General features: G+C 40.0%; 1 protein-coding gene and 1 long non-coding RNA gene across 2 annotated transcripts in view; both read left to right on the top strand.

The window, feature by feature from the left end:
* Positions 1-25,000, top strand: part of trmt1l (tRNA methyltransferase 1-like) — a 78,354-nt gene that overhangs the window by 21,136 nt on the left and 32,218 nt on the right. The window lies entirely within an intron of this gene.
* On the top strand, positions 3,088-24,083 carry LOC125484207. The gene is made up of 4 exons (XR_007263057.1): positions 3,088-3,358; positions 12,572-12,672; positions 19,792-19,893; positions 24,010-24,083. It is a non-coding gene; the product is annotated as an uncharacterized LOC125484207 (long non-coding RNA).

Genomic DNA, 25,000 nt, shown 5'->3' with positions numbered 1-25,000 from the left:
GGGTGGATCAGAATTTATAAACAAAAGATCAAAGAGTCACACAACTGATGAGGATGTATTAAACAAACATAATTCACCCGGTAGGTACGTGCATGTGCGTGTGCGTGTGCGGGGCAAGAAAGAGAGAGAGAGAAGGGAGAGAGTGTGTGTCCGCACATACACTCTCTGTGTCTCCGTCAGACACACACATGTAAATCCACAGGGTGAATGTGTAATTGCAGATTCATTCCACTTTGTTCAAAAGGACACAATTTATAGACGGTCAGTCAATGTGGCATTTTATAAATACCAACCTTGGAAAATAAAGCCACTCTGACTCCAAACCAAAACACAAATGGATTCTAAACAAGGCCTCACACCTAACATGCATTGTCTGACCTAAAATGTCACCTCTTCTTTATACTGATAAAACACTTAGTTTTCTTAGGGCAGTGACTTCAAAGAAATTTGGGGATTTTCATATACATATTAATAGATTAAAACCTTCTAACTGATTAAAGATTTAATAGAATCTTAAGTTTGTTTAATTCATCCTCATCAGTTGTGTAACGCTTTCATCTTTTACTTATAAATTTTGCGCCTGATGCCACCTCTCTCACAAACACCTGGAGGAGGAGTGAGGCTCTGAAAGTTTATGTTTTCAAATAAACCTGCTGGACTATAACCTGGTGTCATGTGATTTCTGACCAAAATTGGTGGCGTCGTGGACAGCGAAGGTTACTTCAGAGTACAATGGGACCTTGATCAGATGGGCCAATGGGCTGAGGTGTGGCCGATGGAGTTTAATTTAGATAAATGTGAGGTGCTGCATTTTGGAAAGGAAAATCAGTGCAGGACTTGTACACTTAATGGTAAGGTCCTAGGAAGTGTTGCTGAACAAAGAGACTTGGAATGCAGATTCACATTCCTTGAAAGCGGAGTTGCAGGTAGATAGCATAGTGAAGAAAACGTTTGGTATGCTTTCCTTTATCGGTCAGTGCACGGAGTACAGGAATTGGGAGGTCATGTTGCAGCTTGACAGGACATTGGTTAGGCTACTTTTGGAATACTGTGTGCAGTTCTGGTCTCCCTGCTACAGGAAGGCTGTGGTGAAAATTGAAAGGGTTCAGAGAAGATTCACAAGGATGTTGTCAGGGTTGGAAGGTTTGAGCCATAGGAAGAGGCTGAATCGGCTGGGGCTATTTTCCCTGGAGCGTCAGAGGCTGAAGGGTGACCTTATAGACGTTTATAAAATCATGAGGGACATGGATAGGGTGAATAGACAAGGTCTTTTCCACAGGGTGGGGGAAGTCCAAGAATAGGTTTAAGGTGAGAGGGAAAAGATTTAAAAGGGACCTAAGGAGCAATGTTTTCATGCAGAGGGTGTTGCTTTTATGTAATGAGCTGCCAGAAGTGGTGGAGGCTGGTACAATTACAATATTTAAAAGGCATCTGGGTGCGTATATGAATACAAAGGGTTGAGAGAGATATGGGCCAAATGGAACTAAATTCATTTAGGATATCTGGTTGGCATGGATGAGTTGGACTGAAGGGTCTGTTTCCGTGCTGTATATCTTTATGACTCTAATTGAAGGACCAGTATTAGAAACAAAGCGAAAGCTATTCCAAAGCATCAGACATGAAAGAAAAGCATCGGAGGAGTTAATGCAGTCAACTGTATTGAACATTAGAAAGAAGTCAAAGAGAGAAGATTCAGATAGTTACAGTCAGAGAGGATATTATTTGTGACTTTAAAACCTGTGGCAGAGACGGATACCTGATTGACAACATTTATGTGTATCATTACAGGAAAGATGGACCAAAATTTGGGAGGTGTTATAACACTATTTTCACATTATAACATTTGAGAGGAAAGGAAATTTGGATACAGATGCTAAAAGTAAAGGAGCAGGGAAGAAAAGTTTAAGGGTATGCTTAATCATGACTGGGGAGAGGTGGAGGGTAGTAGAAGTCAGAAATTGTTTTTGGTCTCTAAATTAATCCTGGATTCGTGGCTGGCTTTGACAGAGCAAAGCGAGCTTTATGTGAAGTGGTCAGTCTGCATGTTAATTGAATGCTGAGCCCAAACTTCTGGTTAGTTTAGATAAACAGTAGCTTCACTGCTGAAGTATAGACATGGCATGGGAGGATCATTCTCTCCTGACCTAAACAGAAAATTCTCATTCTGTTACCAAACTCACTTATTTAGTCTATGCCACCCCAACATTATTCCCCACTATTTCAAAGTCAGGCCGTATCCTCTCAGTCATAAGCTGGTAGAGCATTGTGATAACTTTTGAAGGCCATTACACATTGGTAAATCAATAGGTTCCTTTGACAAAGTGAAAGTAAAAGGAAAACAACGGAAGAGGCACATATGGAAAAAAGGTGTTGTATGGGGAAACATAAAAAGTAAGCATGAATCAGTTTTAAAAGTACTTAGGGACATACAGTTGCCAAAGAATTGACACACAAAATAGGAAATATACCAAAAATGGGTTACAAGACAAAAGCAGACGAGGGCAAGTGAAATTAAGAGCTGGGATGTAAAACTGACATTATTCCATCAGTTACCAATTTCCTTCCCCCAAATATATAATATAATTAACAGCGCTAGGTGGGCATACACCAGATGGCATTTTGCTACCAAGTGAAATCCAGTTTCACTCCCACCCCAAAAGGAATTGCAGAATGTTGTAAATGAGGTGCCGGTAAGTAAAAGGTTAACTGGTTTTAAATTACAAGGACAATTAAAATTTTAGGCATCTCAATGAAGTTAATGACGAGCACTGACTAACTTTTATTATGTCACGTTACAATTCTCTTGGATAAACTCCCTATCTGTAAACTTCCACCCTTGGATGGGCAGCTGCCTCTGCATCTACCTCTCGGCTCCGTCTCCAGGATCAGGCCCTCAGACGGAGCTCTGCGGTCAGGCCATCAAACAAATTTGATCAGTTCTTCTGAAAACACAAGCATTGAGAAACAAAGTTCCCAAGTCTTTTTTTGCATAACAAATGACGAGACACCCTAGCAATAAATAAAGTAAGCAAATACCAAGCCTCTCGCTAATATACCTACTTGAAATAGTGTCCTCCTGGTGCAGGTCCCCTGCTTGCTGCTCCGCCATATTACCAAAAGCGTAGTTCAATCGTCAGTGGAGGTGTTCGGCAATGCGCATGCGCCTGGCGTGCAGTGGATGATGGGAAGTGTAGTCCAGCCGTAGCCGCTGGCCGGAAAGACTCTAATTCTCCCAGAATACTTTATGAACACCGTAGTTAACCACCTGAGAATAACCGAGTTCTGCTTTGGACAAAACATATCTCCCATGGTGACATTGGGAAGGTTTGGTGTACATGTCCTGTCTTGTATATTTACGGTGAGTATATATTTTGGTGATCGCTTCCCAACAGAGCCGTAGTTAATGACATTCTCTCGTTGATATGAAAGAGGCCCGAGTTCCTGGATTACACCCACTGGTGTCTCTATGTCTGTAGATATCAATGGGCATGCGCACAGTCCCACTGTGGGGTAGGGCAGGTCGAGCTTCCTAATGGGAACAGTTTGATACCCTGTGGCAAGTTGTCTCGTGTATCTATTAGACACTTTAAGTTACTTGCTTAATTGATATAAAGGAGGAAATGCTAGCTAACACTCAGCTCACTTAGTGTTGGAGGAGGGAGTATACATATTTTGGGGAAGATTCCACAGCCGAAAACCGTTCTTAGGAACGAGCTGGAAGCATTTAGCACCTGGAGTCTCTGTCGGCTTTCATTGACATCATAGCTGATCTGAAACCTATTCCCATCTATGTGCCTTTGACCCATATACCGTAATAATGTTAGTAACTGAAAAGGTATCAACCTCTGCTTTAAAAAATCCAATTAATTGGACATCAATTGCTGTTTGTGGGGGAAAATTTTTAACTTGTTTCACTCTTGTGTGTAGACGTTTTCTCTGTCATTACTGTGAAGCCTTGTACTAATTTTTAGCCTGTCCCTTCCAGTCCTGGAACAGCAGAAAACCTGAAATCATCAAATCATCCATTAATCTTTCAAATTTTGTGAAATACAGTCCTAGTTTGTATTATTTTTCATAGTAGAACTTTACAATAGGTGCCATTTTGTAAATTTACACTTTTTTTAAATATGTATTTGTTTAGGTGTGATGACTGGATATGTTCACATTGCTCCATGTTTGTTCTAATCAGAGTGTTATCTGTAACACAATTTTTTTTGCCTGTATTCTGGTCTTGTAGCCATAATGGTCAGCATGCCATTATTGTTTGGATTATATTCTGTACTTGTTCTTGATGGTTTAATTATTTTGTACTTGGAGTCCCAAGTCACTTTGGATCTCCAGTGTTTCTGGCTTTTCTTTATTCTAAAAAGGTAGAGTGTTCTATCCTTTTTGAACCTCAAATTTACATATTCTTATCCTTTTTGCCATAGTTTTACCCATTCACTTAACTGTTGTAATTTGATGCTTCTGTCTACATTAGTGAGTGCCTATTTTCATGTGGGTTTGTTTTTTTTTAATTCCGTTGTCAAAGTTAAGGAATTGTGCTACAATCTGCTCCCAGCAGTTAATCCCCAGCCTGCTATTTCCCCATATTCTCTTGTTTTATGTATCTGGTTTTGCTTTTGCCTCCACCTCCAAAATATGGATCTGTATTGCCCTCAGAAGGACAATAACATTTTTAACTCTTTACGGCTTCACCTCTGCATTTTCATTAAATGACACTTCAACCCCCATCTCAAGTCTTCTTTATCTTTCTCTGCTTTACTTCACTAACTCCACCACCTCTGGCAAGGTATTCCAGGCACTCGCCACCTTTCGTGAGAAAGATATGCCTGGCACATCTCTTTGAAACTGTGTCCCCTAGCAATTGACCCCTCCATCCTGAGAAAAATCTTCATGCTTTCGACTCTTTCTATGCCATTCACAATCTTATAAACTTCTATCAGGTCACCTCTCAAACCTCCTGCATTCAGTGAAAACAAACCCAGTCAATCCAACTTTTCTTCATAGCTAAAATCCCCCATACCAGGTAACACACTGATAAACCTTTTCTGTACCCTCTCCAAAGCACTCACATCCTTCTGGTAGTGTGGTGACTAGAACTATACGCAATATTCCAAGTGTGGCCTAACTAAAGTTCTATAAAGTTTGACTATCCTTATACTGAACGTCCCTTCCAATGAAGGCAAGCGTGCCATAAGCCTTCTTTACTACTTTTTCCAAGTGCACTGCCACCTTCAGTGATCTGTGGACCTGCACACTCAGATCCCTCTGCATATCAATACTCCTAAGGGTTTTGCCATTCACTGTATAACTTCCACTTGTATTTGACCTTCCAAAATACACCACCTGGCATTTGTCCAAGTTAAACTCCATCTGCCATTTTTCTGCCTATGCCTCCAACTGATCTCAATCCTGCTGTATCCTCTAACAATTCTCCTCACTATCTGCAACTCCACCAATCTTTCATCATCCACAAACTTTCTAATTAGACTGGCCACATTTTCCTCCATCATTTATCTAGACCACGAACAGAAGTCCCAGCACTGATCCCTGTGAAGCACCACTAGTCACAACCCTCCATTCCAAAAAGCATCCTTCCATTGCTACCCTCTGTCTCCTATGACTAAGCCAGTTCTGTATCCATCTTTCCAGTTCACCCGATACCATGTGACTTCACCTTTCGTACCGTTCTGCCATGGGACACCTTGTCAAAGGCTTTACTGAAGTCCATGTAGACAACATCAACCACTTTTCCTTCAATGAGCTTCGTCACCTCCTCAAAAAAAAAACTTGATCAAGTTAGTGAGGCAAGACCTCCCTTGCGCAAAACAATGCTCTTTGTCGTTAATCAGTCCACTTACTTCTAAACACTTATTGATCTCATCCCAGAGAATTTTTTTCCAATATTTCCCTACTACTGATGTGAGGCACACAGACGTGTATTATCTTGGATTATCCTGGTTATCCTTTTTAAACAGTGACACAACATTAGCTATTTGTTGCTATGATTATTGTGGTGATCCGTAAACTAGAATAACTGAATTTACTGAACAACCCCTGAATAATGAAATTATTCGACAAATTTTACTCTTTGTATTTTTAACTCAAAACAGGATGGACAAAAGTTAAACATGAATTAACAAACAAAACATGATAATTATCAATCATAAATCTCACATGGAATAGAAGATACAGCAAAGACAATCTCAGCTATAATAAGTGGTCCACTCTGCCTGTATATTCAGTTTTAGCCACACAGCTCTTCCTACAAGGACTTGATCAATTCACTGCAAGCAGTAGCCAGCTTGTCTGTTTCTTCTTTTATCTGCAGACCATACAATCTTTGTATTTTAACTCCTTTCCTGTTGATACTGATTCCAGGTTGAGGATTGGCAGGATAAATTGATCAGATTTTCTTTTTAAAAATTATAATTGACCCTTTATAATGAATGCAGATAGTTAAGTAAATAATGTGCTTCACCTGTGTATTTTAACAATTTCATTAACTTACTGGACTACACCTTGAGTACTGAGCTTGGTTCTGGATACATTGCCTTGAAAAGCATATGTTGGCCATGGAGGGACTGCAGAATTGAATTATCAGACTGATGTCAGGATTCCAAAGGTTAAGCTGTGAGGAGAGTTTATAAAAACTGGTGTTGTATTACCAGGAATTTAGAAGGTTAACAGATGACATCATCAAATTTATGGCAGTACAATAAAATAATTTCCACTGCTTAAGAAGCAAAGGAATAGAGGGCCTTGTCCTAAATTTAGAGCTACGTTTTACAAGAGTGAAGTTAGAGCATATTTTCAAGTGCAAAAGATGTGTTTGGAACTCTTCTGTAACAGTAATTAAACTGTTGAAAACATTATTAAACACACTAATCTACATGTTGACTAGACCAATCAAGTTGGAAGGCTGTTCTAGAAGATGAGTTTGTAAAATGTGTTTATGACAGTTTCCTGAAACAACTCATTGTGGAACCAGCTATGGAACAGTTATTTTAGATCTAGTACTGTGTAATGACACAGGATTAAGTAGTATGCTTGTAGTAAAAGATCTACCCAGGACTGGAGTTAATGATTTGATTTAGTTTATTGTTGTCACATGTACCTAATTATAGTGAAAAGATTTGTTTTGCATGTAGTACAGGCAGATCATATCATACAAGGACATACTGATTATAAGTGATGAAACAGAGCAAGGCATACAAAGTTGTGGCTGCACAGGAAATGTGTAAAAGCAAGATCAACATTAGATTGAAATTGAGAGGTCCATTCAGCAGTCTACTAACAGTGGGGAAGAAGCTGTTCTTGAACCTGTGGTATGTGTTTAAGCTTTTGTATTTCCTGCCTGACGGAAGAGATTGGAAGAGAGTATAACCAGGTTGGGAGGGGGCTGCCTTTCCGCGGCAATGAGAAGTGTAGATGGAGTTGATTGATGGGAGGTTGGCTTGTGTGAAGGCCTGAGCTGTGGATAAATAGAAGCCTGTTAACAACTTTCTATCATTTCTTGTGGTCCTGGGCAGAGCAGTTGCCATACCAAGCTGTGATGCACCCAGATAGAATGCTTTCAATGGTGCATCTGTAAAAGTTGGTGAGGGTCCTTGTGCACATGACAATTTTGTTAGCCTCCTGAGGAGAGGTGTTGTTGTGTCTTCTTGACTGTCGCATCTACGTGCGAGGACCAGGACAGATTGTTGCGTTATCATCACTCCTCAGAACTTGACGCTCTTGACTGTCTCCATCTCAATTCCATTGATGTAGATACAGGCATGTCCTCCTCCTTTCTTCCTGAAATCGATGATCAGCTCTTTAGTTTTGCTGACATTGAGCGAGAGAGTGCTAGCTTTGCACCACGACACCAAGAGTTCTATGTCTTTCCTGTATTCTGACTCGTCACTGTTTTATATCCGGCATACAACGGTGGTGTCATCATTGAATTTGTAGATGGCGTTTGGATGAAATTTGGCCATGCAGTCATGAATGTACAGGGAGTATAGTAGGCGGCTGAGTATACATCCTTGCAGGGTGCCGGTGTTGAGGATTATTGTGCAGGACATGCTGTTGTCTATCTTCACTGATTGCAGTCTGTGTGTCCAGAAGCTGAGGATCCAGTTGCGGAGGATGGAGCCGAGACCTAGGTCACAGAGTTTGGAGATAAGTAAGTGGAGCTGTAGTTGATAAATAGAAGCCTGATGTAGGTATCCTTATTATCCAGATGTTCCAGGGATGAGTGTAGGGCTAGGAAAATGGCATCTGCCATGGATCAGTTTACCAATTCCAAGCAGTCCTGCAGAAACTCGTTTGCTACCTCCGATCAGCACTGTACTACTTTCTGTGCTGGGTCTTCACATTTCAACTTCTGCTTGGAAACTGGGAGGAGGAACACAGCATTGCCTGTAGGCAAGTTGGAAGGGATCGAGGCAGGCTGGGAGGCTAGAGTTGATGTGAGCCATGATTAACCTCTTGAAGCACTTCATGATTCTGGATATCAGAGCCACTGGGTGGTAGTAGTTGAGTGATGTTGCATGTGTTTTCTTTGGTATGATGGTGGTCTCCTTGAAGCAGGTGGGGACTTCACATTGTAGCAAAGAGAGGTTAAAGATGTCAGTGAATACTCCCACCAGCTGGTCTGCACAGGTTCTGAATGCATGGCTGAGGACTCCATCTGGGCTAGTTGCTTTCCTTGGGTTCACTCTCAAGAAGGCTAATCTAATGTCTGCAGCGGTGACTGAGGGAACAGCTGTGTCCTGTGATGTTGGGGCAGGTGATACCATCCCACTGGCATTCTGCTTGAACTGAGCATAAAAAGCATTGAGCGCATCGGGGAGGAATGTGTTATTGTCTGCTATTCTGTTCTGCTTCACTTTGTATCTCATTATGTCATCTAGGCTAGCCTCGGGCAGCGGGTGTCTGTGTAGTTAGTTTGGGTCTCTAACTTAGTCTGGTACTCCATCTTGGCATCTCTAATGGCATCGCAGAGGTCATATCTGGATTTCCTGTACAGGTCCAGGTCATCCAACTTCAGTGCCGCGTGCCTGGTCATCAGTAGGCAGTGGGTCTCCCGGTTCATCCAAGGTTTCTAGTTGGGAAACGTACGGATTGACGTCTTTGACATGCAATCCTCCAAGCACTTGTTAATCAAGTCAGTGATGGTGGTGGCATGTTCGTCTAGGTTGGCTGCTGAGTTCTTGAATATGGATCAGTCTACTGATTCTAAGCAGTCCTGCAGAAGCTCTTTCACTGTCTCAGACTAGCACTGTACTACTTTCAGTGCTGGATCTTCGCATTTCAACTTCTGCTTGTAAGCTGGGAGGAGAAACACAGCATTGTGATCTGGTTTTCCAAAGTGCAGATGGGGTATGGAGCAGCAGACATCTTTGGTTGTGTAGCAGTGCTCAAGGATGCTTGGCCACCTGGTGGGGTAGGAGATGTGTTGGTGGTATTTTGGTAGCACCTTCTTGAGGTTGGCCTGGTTGACATTGCCGGCCATGATGAATAACGCCTTGGGGAATTTCGTCTCCAGTGCATTTGTTGCAGTGTAACTTTCATCCAGACTTTGAATCATAGAATCCCTACAGTGTGGAAATTCTTCGTTTCTGCCTGGGATGGTATGGAGACTGCTGTCAGGATGGTGGAAGTGACACTCATAATAATTGGATCAAATTCCATGTTAAGTTTGACAATGACATTCTTCAATTTCAAACATGCTAAGTTATACAGTGTTGAGTGGAGAATTGTCTGAGGTTGATTTGGTAGATGGACTAAAATCTATGATATACAAATAGTGGGAACCATTTGAAGGAAAAATTCAAAATATTCAACAAAAATATGTTCCATTTAAAAAGCAAAAACTCTGCAAGAAAGTACCATTTGTGACTTACACAACGTCAAGGATTACATTAATTAAAAGTGGATTTAAAAAGTGATTCGTATTGTTGCAAAGAATCGTAATAAATCTGAGGGTTATAATTGTTTTAGAAATCAGGAAAGGGTCACCAATAAGTTGATGAAAGGGGAAAAAAAAGTAAAATATGAATGTAAACTAGGCAGAAGGTTAACATAGATCGTAAAAGCCTTTTGATGTATATAAAAAGGAAGAGTAGCTACAATAAACATTGGTCCCTTAAAAGCAGATGAAGAATTATTATGGTAATGAAAAACTTATCAGAAGCTCACATATTTTGTGCCTGACTTCACAGGAGAACTTCAGTTGCATACAGAATTAGAGATGAACCGACATAGTGAAATGTGAGGAAATTGAGGCAATTAATGTCAGCAGAGAGAAAGTACTAAACTTTAGGAACTGTAAGATGATGGTCTAGATTCTAGAGTTCTCAAAATGATAGCTAATGCATCCATGAACTCTGCAGTTATGATTTCCAAAAATTCTGTAGATTCTGGAATGGTCTAGTATACTGGAAATTAATACATGTAATAGGTGCTCCAGAATGGACGGAGGAAAAAGAAATTGAACTACGGGCCAGTTGGCCTAATATCAGTTGTCTGGAAAGTGACTTTTTGTTAAGACTTCCGAATAATAAAAATGTGCCTAAAAAAGGTATAGAATGATCAAAGTCAACATGGTTTTATGAAAATAAAATTTGACAAATTTGTGTGTTTGACAAATGTTATATTTTTTGAGGATGTAGTTAATAGTGTAGACAGTGGGGAGCCAGGATATGTAATGTACCTGTATTTTCAAAAAGTATTTAATAAGGTTCCACGCAAAAGGTTAATATAAAGGAAAAGGCACGTGGATGTTGGGGATAAAATATTAGCATGGATAGAGGAATAGTTAATGGACAGAATACAAACAATAGGCACAAATAGAACATTTTCCAGTTGCAAAGGTAGGTGGAAACGTAAGCTATAAGGAGACTGCAAAGTGATGTAAGCAGATTGAGTGGACAACATGATGGCATTTAGAGTATAATATGGGAAAGTGTGAGATTCTTCAATTTGGTAAGGTTAAGAAACCAGAATATTTGTTAAAAAGCCTCAATTTTCTAAACTCTGATGCTCTGGCCTTGAGAAAGGTAGAGAAAGCAATTAGGAGGACAAATAACATTTTGACATTTATTGCAGGGAGTTGGAAAATACAGATAAATGCTACATTGCACGTTGATTCATTAAGACCATACCTGGGATACCATGCACAGTTTTGGTCTCTATTTAGGGAAGGATGTACTTGCATTAGTCTGTAGGATAGAGAGACCCAGTCTACTGGTGAGAGGCAGAGTTGATCGGGCTGAGATAAGGACTATATAAGAATCAGTGATGATCTCATTGAAACATACAAGATGCTGAAGAAGCTTGACAGGATGGATATCGAGGTTGTCTCTTCTCACTGGGAAATCTAAAACATGGGAGCACATGTCACAGGATAAGCCTTGTGTAGGACATCTTATTCAGGGTGTCTGGAAAAGAGGCTGACAAACTTCTCTCTTTTCCCTCCCTTTACCTCCACCCCTAATTAAGCCAAAAGGGGTTGTCCACCATCTGTTTCCCCGTTTCTGTTAAAAATATGGGTATACAGTACAATTGCGTGGCACCTGATTTACATGTCAACTTGATGTTTCCTGCTCGTGAGTAGCTGATATCCCTGCAAACATTTCTGATGAAGGGTCTAGGCCCGAAACGTCAGCCTTTCTGCTCCTATGGTGCTGCTTGGCCTGCTGTGTTCATCCAGCTCTGCACCTTGTTGTCTCGGATTCTCCAGCATCTGCAGTTCCTACTATCCCTGCAAACATTGCCTAGTCAGTTGAAGAAATGTGGTTTTATGCTATGTGGCACACAATATGCAGAATTAACAATGATTCTTTGTTTAATTATAAAATGTTTCAACAATCTTCTCTTCAAATTCTATAATTAAGCAAATATTTTACATAATCTGTTAATCAAAGGGGTAATTATTAAATGTTAGTTTCAATACATCTTCAAGGTTACCCTTACTGCGTAGATGGTACAGAGAATGCTCCGGATTACAATGCGGCAAGAGGTATATTTCAGGAAATGTGTACCAATAATAAAAAATTGGAAGTAATTTAGAAACTGTGGTAGACCGTTTAGCCCCTCAACCCTTTTCTGCCAATCAGAGATATTGTGGCTGGATGGTGACCTAAACTTCATAGCTTACCCTTGTCCAGGACTCAAAATAGAATGTGGGCGGTGTGTGAATTCACTCTCAAGCCCCTAAAATATCTTGGAAAATTTAGCCACAGAGGCAACCTGTGAAAGAAAAGTTTTCACTGTATGTGGAAGAGACATAACCTATGAGGAACTGTTCTTCCATTCACAGACACGTTCACTCATGCTCACAGCTTCAGGTCTTGCAGTCAAGCTGGGTTGATGCCTGAGCAAGGTCGGGGTGTGGTGCTGACCCCAAATCTTGACTTAAGGGCCAGGAGAGACAATGGATACCACAACTGCTAACTATGTGGCGAACGGTTGTATACTACAGTAAAGACATAGATGTTTTGTTTAAATGAAACAACTAATGCTTTTCTGGCAACATTTTATGTTGTAGTGTTAATTCAAACCCCTTTTTATCTCTCTCAAGCTTCTCATAAATTCATGATGTCAAGAAAACATTCAAAGCACAAGCGAGAGAAGACCAAGTCTTCGTCAAAGAAAACAAAGTCAGAACGCAGCAGTCATGATGTGAGGACAATATTGTTCTTCTACCAAAGTACTTTTTTTTTTGGAGCATTCAATGCTTACCACTGAATTGAATGTTTTTAACCCTGGTTTGATTTGCATGTTGATAACAATGCAGGTATCAGGAGCAGCTGTATTGAAGTCAGGTCTGACCCATGTTTTATGCTGTAAAAACAAAAATGTGAAATGTCTATGGGAAGTTAGGGAGGAATTTGTGGGGCTTTTTGCACAAATATTTGTATCATCTGTAAATACAGGTGAGGTGCTGAATGACTGGAGAGTGGTTAATGTGCCTATGTTTAAGAAGGAATGTAAGATGAAGCCTGGAATCTGTGAATCTGACGTCAGTGTTGGGTAAGTTGTTGCAAGTTATTCTGAAAGGTAGGAATTACATGCATTTGGAGAGGCAAGGAATAATTGGAGATAGTCAGCATGGTTTTGTGTGTGAGAAATCATGTCTCACAAACTTGATTGAGTTTTTTGAGGAAATAACCAAGAAGACACATGAGGGCAGAATGGTAGACATTGTTTACTTATACTTTAGTAAAGCCTTCGACAAGGTTCTGCATGGTAGACTAATCAGTAAATTAGGATTCAGAGTCAGCTTGCCAATTGGATACAAAATTGGCTTAACGTCAGGGGATAGAGAGTGATGGTGGAGGGTTGTTTTTCTGACTGGAGGCCTGTAACCAGCAGTGGTCCACAGGGATTAGTACTGGGTCCACTTTTGTTTGTCATTTATGTAAATGATTTAGATGAGAATATTGAAAGTGTGTTTAGTAAGTTTGTGGATGAGACCAAAATTGGTGGTATAGTGGACAGTGAAGAAGGTTATTTAAGATTACAAAGGGATCTTGATCAGTTCGATCAATGGGCTGAAGAGTGGCAGATGGATTTTAATTTTGATAAATGTGAGGTATTGCATTTTGGTAAAACAAACAAAGGCAAGACTGGTACAATTAAAAGTAGGGCCTTGGATGGTGTTGTTGAACAGAGAGATCTGGCATTCAGATACATAATTCTTTGAAATTTGCATTACATATAAATAGGGTGGTTAAGAAGGCATTTAGCATGCTTGCCTGCATTGCTCAGAGCTTTGAGTATAGGAGTTGGGGCGTGATATTGAGGTTGTACAGGATGCTGGTGAGGTCTCTTCTGGAATACTGCGTTGTTCTGTTATAGGAAAGATATTATAAGCTAGAGAGGGTTCAGAAAAGATTTACCAGGATGTTACTGGGAATGAAAGATTTGAGTTATGGGGACGGGCTGGATAGGCTGTGACCTTTTTTCACTGGAGTGAAGGAGGTTGAGGAGTGACCTTAAAGGTTTATAAAATCATGAGGGGCGTAGATAAGGTGAACGGCAGATGTCTTTACACTAGGGTGGGGGATTTCAAGATGGGGGGGCATATTTTTAAGGTGAGAGGAGAAAGATTTAAAAAAAGCATGAAGGGCAATTTTTTTACATAGCAGTTCGTGTGTGGAATGAACTTCGAGGAAGTGGTGGATGTGGATACAGTTACAATGTTTAAAAGACATTTAGATAAGTACATTAATAAGAAATGGTTGGAGGAATATAGGCCAAGCACAGGCAGGTGGGACTAGTTTAGTTTGGGATTATGGTTGGCATGAACTGGTTGGACCAAAAGGTCTGTTTCCATGCTGTATGACTCTATGACTCTCAGTGTCTAGTTTCCAATGCACACGAATTATTACAGACTTCTTAGTGTCTAATATCATTTCCATAGATTCACTTCTTTTAAGGCCAATTATTTTTAAGTCAATAAATGTTACAGAAATACTGCAGGTTGAGATTACAGTGTATGCAAGTGAAAATTGTCGCAATTGAAAAAAATTGAAAGGCATCAACAGGTAATGTTGGCAAACAGTTTTAAAAGGGATAAAGAAGGTATTTTACTGATAGAATATTTCACACCTCAATAATTTATGGGTTAGATGCTGAAACTTCAAATGAAACTGTGGTGGCAAATAGAATATTGCATTCACAGTGTCTAGTTTCTGTAGCTGAGACAATAGATTCAAATATCATTCTTTCAAGAATGACCGTTTGAACTATAGTTCTATTGGTGACTTTCAGAATCAGGATGACAGTTTGTGGCGGTCTCTGCAGGTATGTCACAAAGCAGCACTCACTGAATGCAAAATGTGTCACAATGATGGTATCCATGGAATGATGACTTGTTTACAGAGAAAAGTGTTACTTTAAAGAGTACGGAAGGAAATTTTGAACTGTGATGTGTTCCTAAAGGTGGAAAACAGTACAAAGGACAAGACCTTTATACTATGTAGGATGGAAAAATTAGACTGACGGGGAGGCGGTGTATTTCAAGGACACTTGACAGGTAAAGGAAATAGAGCCAATAATATGGAATAATCATCCCGTGTGACTGAAAGTGCTGGAACATGCTAGACAACAGTAGGAGACTTTTTCTGAAAGATACAGCTAACATTATGGGCCTGTGATGGCAGACCCACCAAGGAGGAAACTCTGCTGGACCTCACCCTTGTCAGTTTACCTGTTGTACATGTATCTGTCCATGACAGTATTGGCAGGAGTAATCATTACAGTCCTGATGGAAAGTTCCATCTTCACGTTGCAGATACTGGTCATTGTGTTGTTATCACTGCGCTAAATAGGATAGATTAGAGGTAATTATCCAATAGGTATGGACTATCAGCTACCGCAGAATTGACTTGAGCTGCAATCTGTAACCTCTTGTCCTAGCATAATCCCCTACTCTGATATTACCACCAAGCTAAACAATCAACCTTGGTTTGATGAGGAATGCAGGAGAATATGCTCGCAGTAGAGCCAGACATACCTAAACAAAATCAGGTGTCAACATGGAGAAGCGACAAAACAGCACTGCGCAAGCTAAACAGTCAAACAGCATACAACATCTGAGCTAAGTGATCCGAGCATCAACATATCAGATCAAGACTTTGCAGACCTGCTATGTCCAGTCATGAATGATGGCGGACGTTTAAACAACTGACTAGAAGAAGTGAGTCCATAAATATACCCATCTTTGATGGTAGAAGAACCTGGAACATCAGTGCAAAAGCCTGAAGCGTCTGCAACTGCTTTCATTCAGAAATGCTGAGTAGATGATCCATTTCCATCTTTTTCAGAGGTTTCTCACAACACAATCCTTAAACTAGCCATAAGAAACATAAGCGAAGGTCCATGTAGCCAATTGGATATGCTCTGCCATTTAATAAGATCGTGGTTGATCCTGGTCTTAAACTAAACTATTCTGTCTGATTCCCACAATCATAGAGTCATAGAGTTATACAGCACAGAAACAGACCCTTCTGACTAACTCATCTATGCCGACCACATATCCTAAATTGGTTTAGTCCCATTTGGTCTATATCCCTCTGAACCTTTCCTATTCATGTGCCCATCCAGGTGCATTTTAAATGTTGTAATTATACCAGCCTCCACCACTTCCTCTGGCAGCTCATTCCATACACGCACCACCCTCTGCATGGAAAAGTTGCCCCTCAGGTCCTTTTTAAATCTTTCCTGTCTCACCTTAAATCTATGCCGTCTAGTTTTGGACTCCCCTACCCTGAGACAAAGACCTTGGCTATTCACCTATCCATGCCCTAATGATTTTATAAACTTCTGTAAGGTCACCCCTCAGCCTCCAACGCTGCAGTGAAAATAGTCTCAGCCTATTCAGCATCTCCGCTGAGCTCAAACCCTCTAATCCTGGCAACGTCCTTGTGAATCTTTTCTGAACCCTTTCAACTTAAACAACGTCTTTCCTATAGCAGGGAGACCAGAATTGAATGCAGGATTCAATGCCTAACTGATGTCCTGTACAGCTGCAACATGATGTCCCAACTCCTGTACTCAGTGCATTGACCAGTGAAGGCAAAGGTGCCAAATGCTTTCTTCACCACCTTGTCTACCTGTGATTCCCCTCTTCAGGAACTATGCATCTGCACCTCTCGGTCTCTTTGTTTGGCAACACTCCCCAGGGCCTTACCATTAACTGTATAAGTCCTGGTTTGCCTTGCCAGAATGCAACACCTCACATTTATCTAAATTAAACTCCATCTTCCCCTTCTTGGCCCATTGATCCGTCTCCTCAAAGTCCTGTTGTACTTAAACTTTCTTCACTGTCCACTACCCTACCAATTTTGGTATCATCTGAAAACTTACTAACCATACCTCATTTATTTACCATCCAAATCATTTATATAAATGACAAAAAGCAGTGGAGTGAGCACTGATGCTTGTAGTGCACCACTGGTCACAGGCATCCAGTCTGAAAAACATCCCTCCACCACAACCCTCTTTCTCCAACACCCAAGGCAATTTTGTATCCAATTGGCTAGCTCTCCCTACTGATGAAAGCCTTCAGCTAATTTGATTCACTTTGCAAAATATGAAGAAATGGCTGAAGATACTGGTTACAGCAAAAGCTATGAGCCCTGACAACCAACAATATTACTGTAGTGTTCTCTTCCAGAACCAGATGCTTCCCTAGCCACTTTGTTTCAGTCCTGCTACTACTTTGACCTCTGCCTGACGATGTAGAAAATTGCTTGGGTATGTCCTGTCTACAAAAAGCAGGGACAGATCCAATGTAACTAATTACAGCCTTATCAGCATATTCTTGATCACTAGCAAAATGGTGGAAGGTGTAATTTACATTGTCATGCAGTAGCTCATAAAAATATCCTGCAAAATTGAAGTCAAGGGGAATGGAGGTTGTGTCCAGGGCCACCTGTTTCCAGCTGATCCATCAATGAACTTCGCTCAGTAATAACATCAGAGGTGAGGATGATAGCTGATGATTAGCACAGAGCATAGCATGGTGTTCAGTACAGTTTGCATCTCCTCAGATACTAAAGTAAAATGTGTCTGCATGAAGCAAGTCCTGGGACAATGTTCAGGCTTGGACTAATGATTGGCATGTAATAATCATGTCACAAAATGCCAGGCATCAGCCATCACTGGATTTCGATCCCTTCCTAAGAATCACTCTCTTCATGTCGGTGCACCTGAGTTGACCACAACTGTACAAGAAGGTGACTCACTGACACCTCATTCAGACCAATTACACATGGGCATCAGATCTGGGTTTTTCCAGTGATGCTCATGTGCCATGAAGGAACATTTTTTTTAAGTTCTTACGTGAAATGTGTCAGGTGCAAAATAAGCAAAGAAAACTGAGTCTGCTGTAAAATCAGAAAGCCCATATAAAGAGGAGGATCTCCTCTGGATAACAATCCATCTTGAGAAACAAAATCTTACCTGAAGTTCAGTAGAGCAGCTTTGAGTATAAATACACATTCATGACAGTAAAGGAGATTTCGGTGAAACATTTAAGCTGTGAGCACTTTACAGGGTAGATGCAGAGAAGCTAGAGGAAGTGGGGGAATGTAGTTGAAAGATAAGTGTTCATCATTTTGAACTGCGATGAGAAATTTCTAACTCAGTGAGTCTTTGAAATTCACTAATCCAGTGGACTGAGAATGCTTGGTGGATGAGCATGCTTAAGGCTGAGTTGAGATCAATACATTCTTAAACTTTTGGAATTATGGGAATAAGACCGGAAAGTTGTGTTGAAGTCCAGGATCAGCCATAATATTATTAAATGGTACAGTGTGTCCAATTGGTTGCATAGGCTATGTATGTTTCTTATGGCTAATTTAACAGTTGTATTGTTGATCAGGTATGAGAAATGGGAGATTTAAATTCAGATGCTCAATCAGTGATACAGAGCTTCCATTGGTAGTGCTACAAGGTTGGGCTCTTCAGAGGGACATGACATTCCTGGAATAATTTGAACATCAAAGGTGGATTAAGGAAGCCCTGGTAAAACAGCAAGTGGGAGGTAAGAGAAATGGAAACAGGCTTTGTGTAGAATATAATGGAATGTAGTTTGTTGGGCCAGCATTTTATCGCCCTTGAGGAAGTGGTGATGAGCTATCTGCTATAATCACTGCAGTCTTTGGAGTAAACAGTTCTGTCAACCAAGGATTTCCAGCATTATGACCCAGTGACAGTGAAGGTGTTTGCTATAGTTTCAAGTCAATAAGGTGTATGGTTTGAGGGAAATGTGTAGATGGTGGCATTCCCATACATCTGCTGCCTTTGTCCTTGTCAGTATTAGAGGTTACAGATTTGTAAAATGCTGTCAAAGGAGCTTGGGTTTAATGCTGCTATGCATCTTGTATATGGTACAATCTGCTGCCACTGTGTGTCAGTGGTGAAGGGAATGAATATTGGAGATGGTGAATGGTGTGCCAGTCAAGAGGGCTGCTTTGTCCTAGATTACTTCAAGCTTCATGTATATTGGAACTGCATACACATAAGTGGAGATAATTCTATAACACTCCTGACTTGTGCCTTATCGATAGTGGACAGTGATTTGGGTGAGTTAGTCATCGTGGAATCCCTAGCTTTTGACTTGCACTTATAGTCACAGTTTTGCATGGCTTGCCTAGTTGTTTCCAGTTAATGGTAGCCCCTCAGGATATTGATGGTGGGGGTTTCGTTGATGGGAATGTCATTGAATGGAAGGGGGTCATGGTGAGTTTCTCTCTTGTTGGAGATGGTCATTGGCTGACAGTTGTGTGGCACAAGTGCTTCTTGTAACTTTTCAGCTCAAGCCTGAATGTTGTCTCGGTCTCAATAGAGGTACGAAAAACCATGGGAACTCCCAGGGACACTTGCCGTAGATAGCTGTGAACATGCTGCTATTCCATTTCTCCAGGTAAATGACTAGTGTAGTCAAGGCTGCTAGTTGTCTTTTAAAATCACCTTCCATAATAAGATTTTGCCTCCAGGTTGCTCCTGCCATTACTCCCCTCTGGGACAATTGTGGCCTGTCATTTTGCCACAGTGTTGGAATCCAGCCCAGAGTATATTCACGTCAGACTTCAATAGCCTTTTTGATGTGAATTGAATTCGGGGTCATGGGGACAGTGCAGGAAGTAGCTGATGCATAAAGTGACCCATGGTCTTTATTGAATAATGCAGGAGGCTTGAGAGCCTAAATAGCCTACTCCTGCTCATATTTCTGATAGCCTAATGTTCTTATGTGCAACTTTTATGATTTTTGTTATCATGAATTACTAGGAAGGAAAGAACAAGACTGAGCTGTTATCACACTGCAAAGGAGGAAACCTATCACCGCAGCAATCATCCTTATCCTGTCAAATGGGGAAAAAAAGAAAACTGGTAAGTTCTACGCACCATTAATGATCACAACAATCATTCCATTGGATAGCCTAATAAGGATTACTGTGTAAAACCATTCATTTATGTGTTTTTAACAATGCGACTGCGTGCCATGAAAACAACATATAAATGCATGTAATTGAGGAGTGTAAAATGTAAGAGCAAGTTCCAAGAAATAGAGCTCAAAAAAGGATGATTAGTGCTTGATATAACTTCTTTTAATCCAGGTTGTAAGAAATAAAATTCCCTTTTAAGTTTTCTTAAAATACAGTGAATAATATTTTGAATGCTGTTCCTTTAGCTTCAAGTGCTTGATTGATTCAAGTTGGTTTTTCATAGATTTTTAAAGTACAGGAGAAAGGCCATTTAGTTTATTGTGACAGTCTCTGTTCTTCGAAAGAGAAAACTAATAAGTCTCACTCTCTTGTTCTGTCTGCATAGCACTGGACAATCTTTCCCTTCAAGTATTGAATTTGTCATTAGACCTGCTACTGTCCGCATTAAATAATTGTGTGTTGACAGTTCAATATAGTCAAGAGGTCCAGACAAGTAAAATGACAGAATATTTAGAAACATACATTATTCTCCACAGCTATCAGTTCATGTAATAACTGAAATAAAAGCAAAATACTGCAGATACTAGTAATCTGAGATAAAAATGGAAAATGCTGGAGAAACTTGAGCCTGGCAGCATCTGTGAGTGAGAAATTAAGTTACTACTTGGAGGTCTGATATGACTGTTCTTTGGGACCAAAGCTGCTCATTTGATGCTGTTCCATGTCAAAGAATCCACCCCGCCCCCCCACCCCGCCCGGGATGCTGCGAGACATCCTGAGTTTGACCAGCACTTTCCCTTTTTGGTTTACATACTGACCTAGAATTTTTTTAATCAATGGCAACAGAACAGTTTTTTTATATTTGCTGATGGGATGTGACCATCGTTGGCGAGGCAGCAGCACCACCGCCTCGAATTGCTGCTGTCCATGTGTTGCATGTAAACTCACAGTGTCACTAGATTGAAAGTTTCATAATTTTGACTTGGCAACAATGAAGGAGAAATGCAGTTTCATATCAGGAAGGGTTGTATCTTGGAACTTAAGAACATATGTCAAAGGAACAGGAGTAGGCCATTCAGCCCCTCAAGCTGTGATTTAAAAAGATCATGGCACATCTGCCCCAGGCCTCACGCTGCTTTTGTGCCAGCTCTCCACATCTATCAACTCCCTGATATTTCAAAAAAGTCTTTCTACCTTCTCTTTAAATACTTTCTGTAATCTCGCTTTCACACACTCTGATGTAGCGAAGTCCAGACATTCACTACCCTATGGAAGAACTTACCAATTTTTAAATTTGAACCCCTAGCAAGAAAGACCAAAATTCCATCTGCCATCATAATTATTTGCTGCATCTGTATGCTAAACCTTTGTGCTGTGCGCACAAGAACACACAGACTCCTCTGTGCTGCACTTTTTTGGAATCTCCTTTAAATAATATTCTGCCTTTTCATTTTACCTACGAAAGTGTATGACCTCTCACGTACCAACATTAAACATAGATTTTGCCCACTTACTCAATCTATCAGTATCTCCTTGCAGACTCCTTAGGTCCTCATCACAACATATCTTCCCACCTATTTTTGTATTGTTCACAAATTAGACTTTCCTACATGGCAAGGAATGATCAGTAATGCTGGAAAATTTTGCTGTGCGATTACACAACTATGTAGATGTAGTTGTACTTGGTCTTAGTTATATTTGTAAATGAAGCCTTAATGTAATCACAACATTTTATGCTCACCCTTTTAACTGAGACATTTGTTTATTTTAATGTACTAATATCTCATTTAAAAAATGAAATACTCACGAAGCATTCAGTGAAATAGGCAATCATAATTTTTGCTGATTTTTACCTTCAAAAAGAATGTTGAACTTGACATAGAATTAGAGGCTAGTTATTTAATACAAGTTATAGTATCAGTTTACTTTTTGGGACACAAGTGACGAAACTACCTGAAATACTTATTATGTTCATGCAGTTGCAAATTTTCGTATAAATTAATGTTTATCACTGTTCTGGTGTTATGGTTCCATGAATTTTTGAAGGTAATTAAGGGTATTTTCAAAATTTGAGGCATGATCCTGAAGCAATATTGGACTGTAATACAGGAACTGGAAGTGAATTGGATTCTGGCTACTGATATTATTGAGCATATGAACAAGGAACAAGAGTAGGTTACTCAGTCCAGTTACTGAGTCTGCACTGCCATTCAATAAGATCGTAGCTGATCTGATTTTAACTCAACTCATCGTGCCTGTGTATCCCCAATAATCTTTCTGATTCTTGATTACTAATCTACTTCTCCCTTAAAAATATTTAAAGGTTCTGCATCCACTGCCTTCTGAGGAAAGGAATTCAAAAGACACTTAAATCTCTGAAGGCAAAAAAAAGAAAAAATCCCACCTCTGTTTGAAATGGGTGACTACTTATTTTTAAATGATGATCCCGAGATCTAGATTCTCTCACAGGAGCAAACATTCTTTGAGCAGCCACCTGGTCAAGTCCCCTTAGGATCTATATGTTTCAATTAAGTCACCTCTGACACTTCTAAACTCGAGAGGATGCATGCCTGGCCTATCTAGCCTTTGCTAATAAGGCAATCTGCTCATTCCATGTAATCACATAAACCTTTGAACTGCTTCTAACATGTTATGTCTATCCGTAAGTACTATGACCAGTACTATGCCCAGTACTCCCTAAATAGACTCACCAGTGCCCCTGTATAACTAAAGCATAACCTCTCTCCACTTGTATTCAGTTCCTCTTGTGATAAACATAACGTTGTTTTAGATTTCCTGATTACTTGCAGTACCTGCATCCTAACATTTGCAATTCATGCGCTAGGACACCTAAACTTCTGTATCCCAGAGTTCTGCAACCTGTCAGCATTTAGGTGATATGCTTTTTTTTTCTTTCCGCTAAAGAGGACAATTTCACACTTTCCCACGTTGTACTACATTAGCCAGATCTTTGCCCATTTACTTAACCTATCTATATCCCTTTGTAGGCCCCTTATGTCCTCTTCACAACTCACTTTCCTGTGTATCTTTGTGTCAACAGCAGATTTAGCACCCGTACCTTCAATTGCTTCATCCAAACCATTTATGTAAATTGCAAAGATTTGAGACCCCAGCACCGATCCCAGTGGCACACTACGCGTGACATCCTGCCAGCCTGAAAAAGATACACTTATTCCTATTCCCTGCTTCCTTTAAGCAAGCCAATCTTCTGTAAATGCCAATATGCCACCTCCTACACCTTGAGCTTTTATTTTCCTTAATAAACTCTGATGTGGCACCTTAATTTTTAAGAAGGTTTTGTTTTTATTAAATTCAATAAATCAACCGGTTTCCTTTTAACTACAACAAAGTTACTTCTTCAAAGAACTCCAATAAATTAGCTAAACATGGTTTCCCTTTGACTGAACCATGCTGGCTCTGCCTGATTACCTTGAACTTATCCAAGTGCCCTGTTATAAATGTATTTAATAATAGCTTCCAGTCTTTTTGCTATGATAGATGTTAAGCTAACTGGTATGTAGTCTTTATTTCTGCCTCCCACCATCTTTGAATAAAGGATTTACGTTAGCTATTTCCTGATCTAGAGGAGCTTTCCCTGAAACTTGTGAGTTTAGGAAATTTAAATTTATTTCACATGCTATTTTCTTTTAAAAACTGTAAGGCCCTGGGGACTTGTCAACCCGTAGTTCCAGCAATTTACTTATACCGTTTCCCTGGTAATTGTAATTTTCTTGCATTCCCCTTCCCTTTCATTTTCTGATTTACGCTTATTTCCAGCACACTACTTGAATCCTTTTGAGTGAAGATGGACATAAATATCTGTTCAGTTCATCTGCCATCTTTTTATCTTCCATTACCAATTCCCTACACTCGCTTTCTATACGACCAACACTTACTTTGTTAATTATTTTCTTTTTTAAATATCTGATAAATGTCGAGTTTATAACACATAAGTGAATTAATTTGTAAATGCATGAGTGAAATGTAAGACGTTATGAACTTCTGATTTCATATTGCTTCTATTTTGTTTCTTCATTAGTTCCATCAGGAGTTGGATGGTCCCACAAGTCTCAGACTGTCGATGGAAGAACAGTCTCAATCTTCCTGGTCTAGGTTAGTGTTGGAAACTTTTTGAAATTTATTGAATAATTAGGCACTGTACTGAGAACGTTTTAAATCCTATACATTCATTAATGTAATACCTCTCTTGAATTCTTCAGACGTCTCCTGGGCAGCTAGGAATAGGCAATAAATTCTGGCCCAGCCAATGGTACCAACCTCTCTTGAGTGAATTAAAAAAAGAAATAATTTGCCTAATCAGGATCTTGTTTACCTGCAAGTAATTTATTTGGATCTAATTGAAGATATACTAAAGTTATGCACCTTGTATAAAATAGTGCACCTCCTGTGCAATTTCCATGAAGAGCTGGAGGATAGTGTGAGGTAGAATTGGAAATTGATGGCTCAGCAAGGGATAAATTTTAGGGAAACAAAAGAATTTGAATTGGGTAAAGTTTTCAATTGGCATACTGGATGAGTATTCTTCTTTCTGTTCTCTTTCTTGGTGGAAAGTAAGCATGCTGATTAGCGAGAAAACAGTGGTAGTTAGGGATTTGACTCTTTTGAGGCTGTGTGTAGGATGAGATTAAAGAACAAATAATGGTACAGCACAGGAATAAGCCTTTTGGCCCACCAGGACTGCACCGACGCATGATGCTTTCTAAATTTAAAAACCTTTTGCCTCTACGCAGTCCATATCCCTCTATTCCCTGCCTATTCATATATCTGTCAAGGTATCTCTTAAATGTTCCTTCTGTATGTGCTTTCTCCACCACCTCTAGTAGCGCATTACAGGCATGTACCACCCTCTGCGTAAAATTCCTGTCTCTCACCAAACTAGCAGAGTGTAGAGCACATCTAATGCCAACTTAATTGGGTACAAGTGGGTTTCACAATTTGACATAATTCTGATAAATAAAGCAAATATGTGCTCACAGAGCTGCAAACCCTTCTGCGTCCAGTTTAAATTT

The sequence above is a fragment of the Rhincodon typus genome, chromosome 10 (assembly GCF_021869965.1).
Source record: "Rhincodon typus isolate 14 chromosome 10, sRhiTyp1.1, whole genome shotgun sequence".
In the NCBI taxonomy this organism is placed as follows: Eukaryota; Metazoa; Chordata; class Chondrichthyes; order Orectolobiformes; family Rhincodontidae; genus Rhincodon; species Rhincodon typus.
This window is presented reverse-complemented; position numbering and strand designations above follow the sequence as displayed.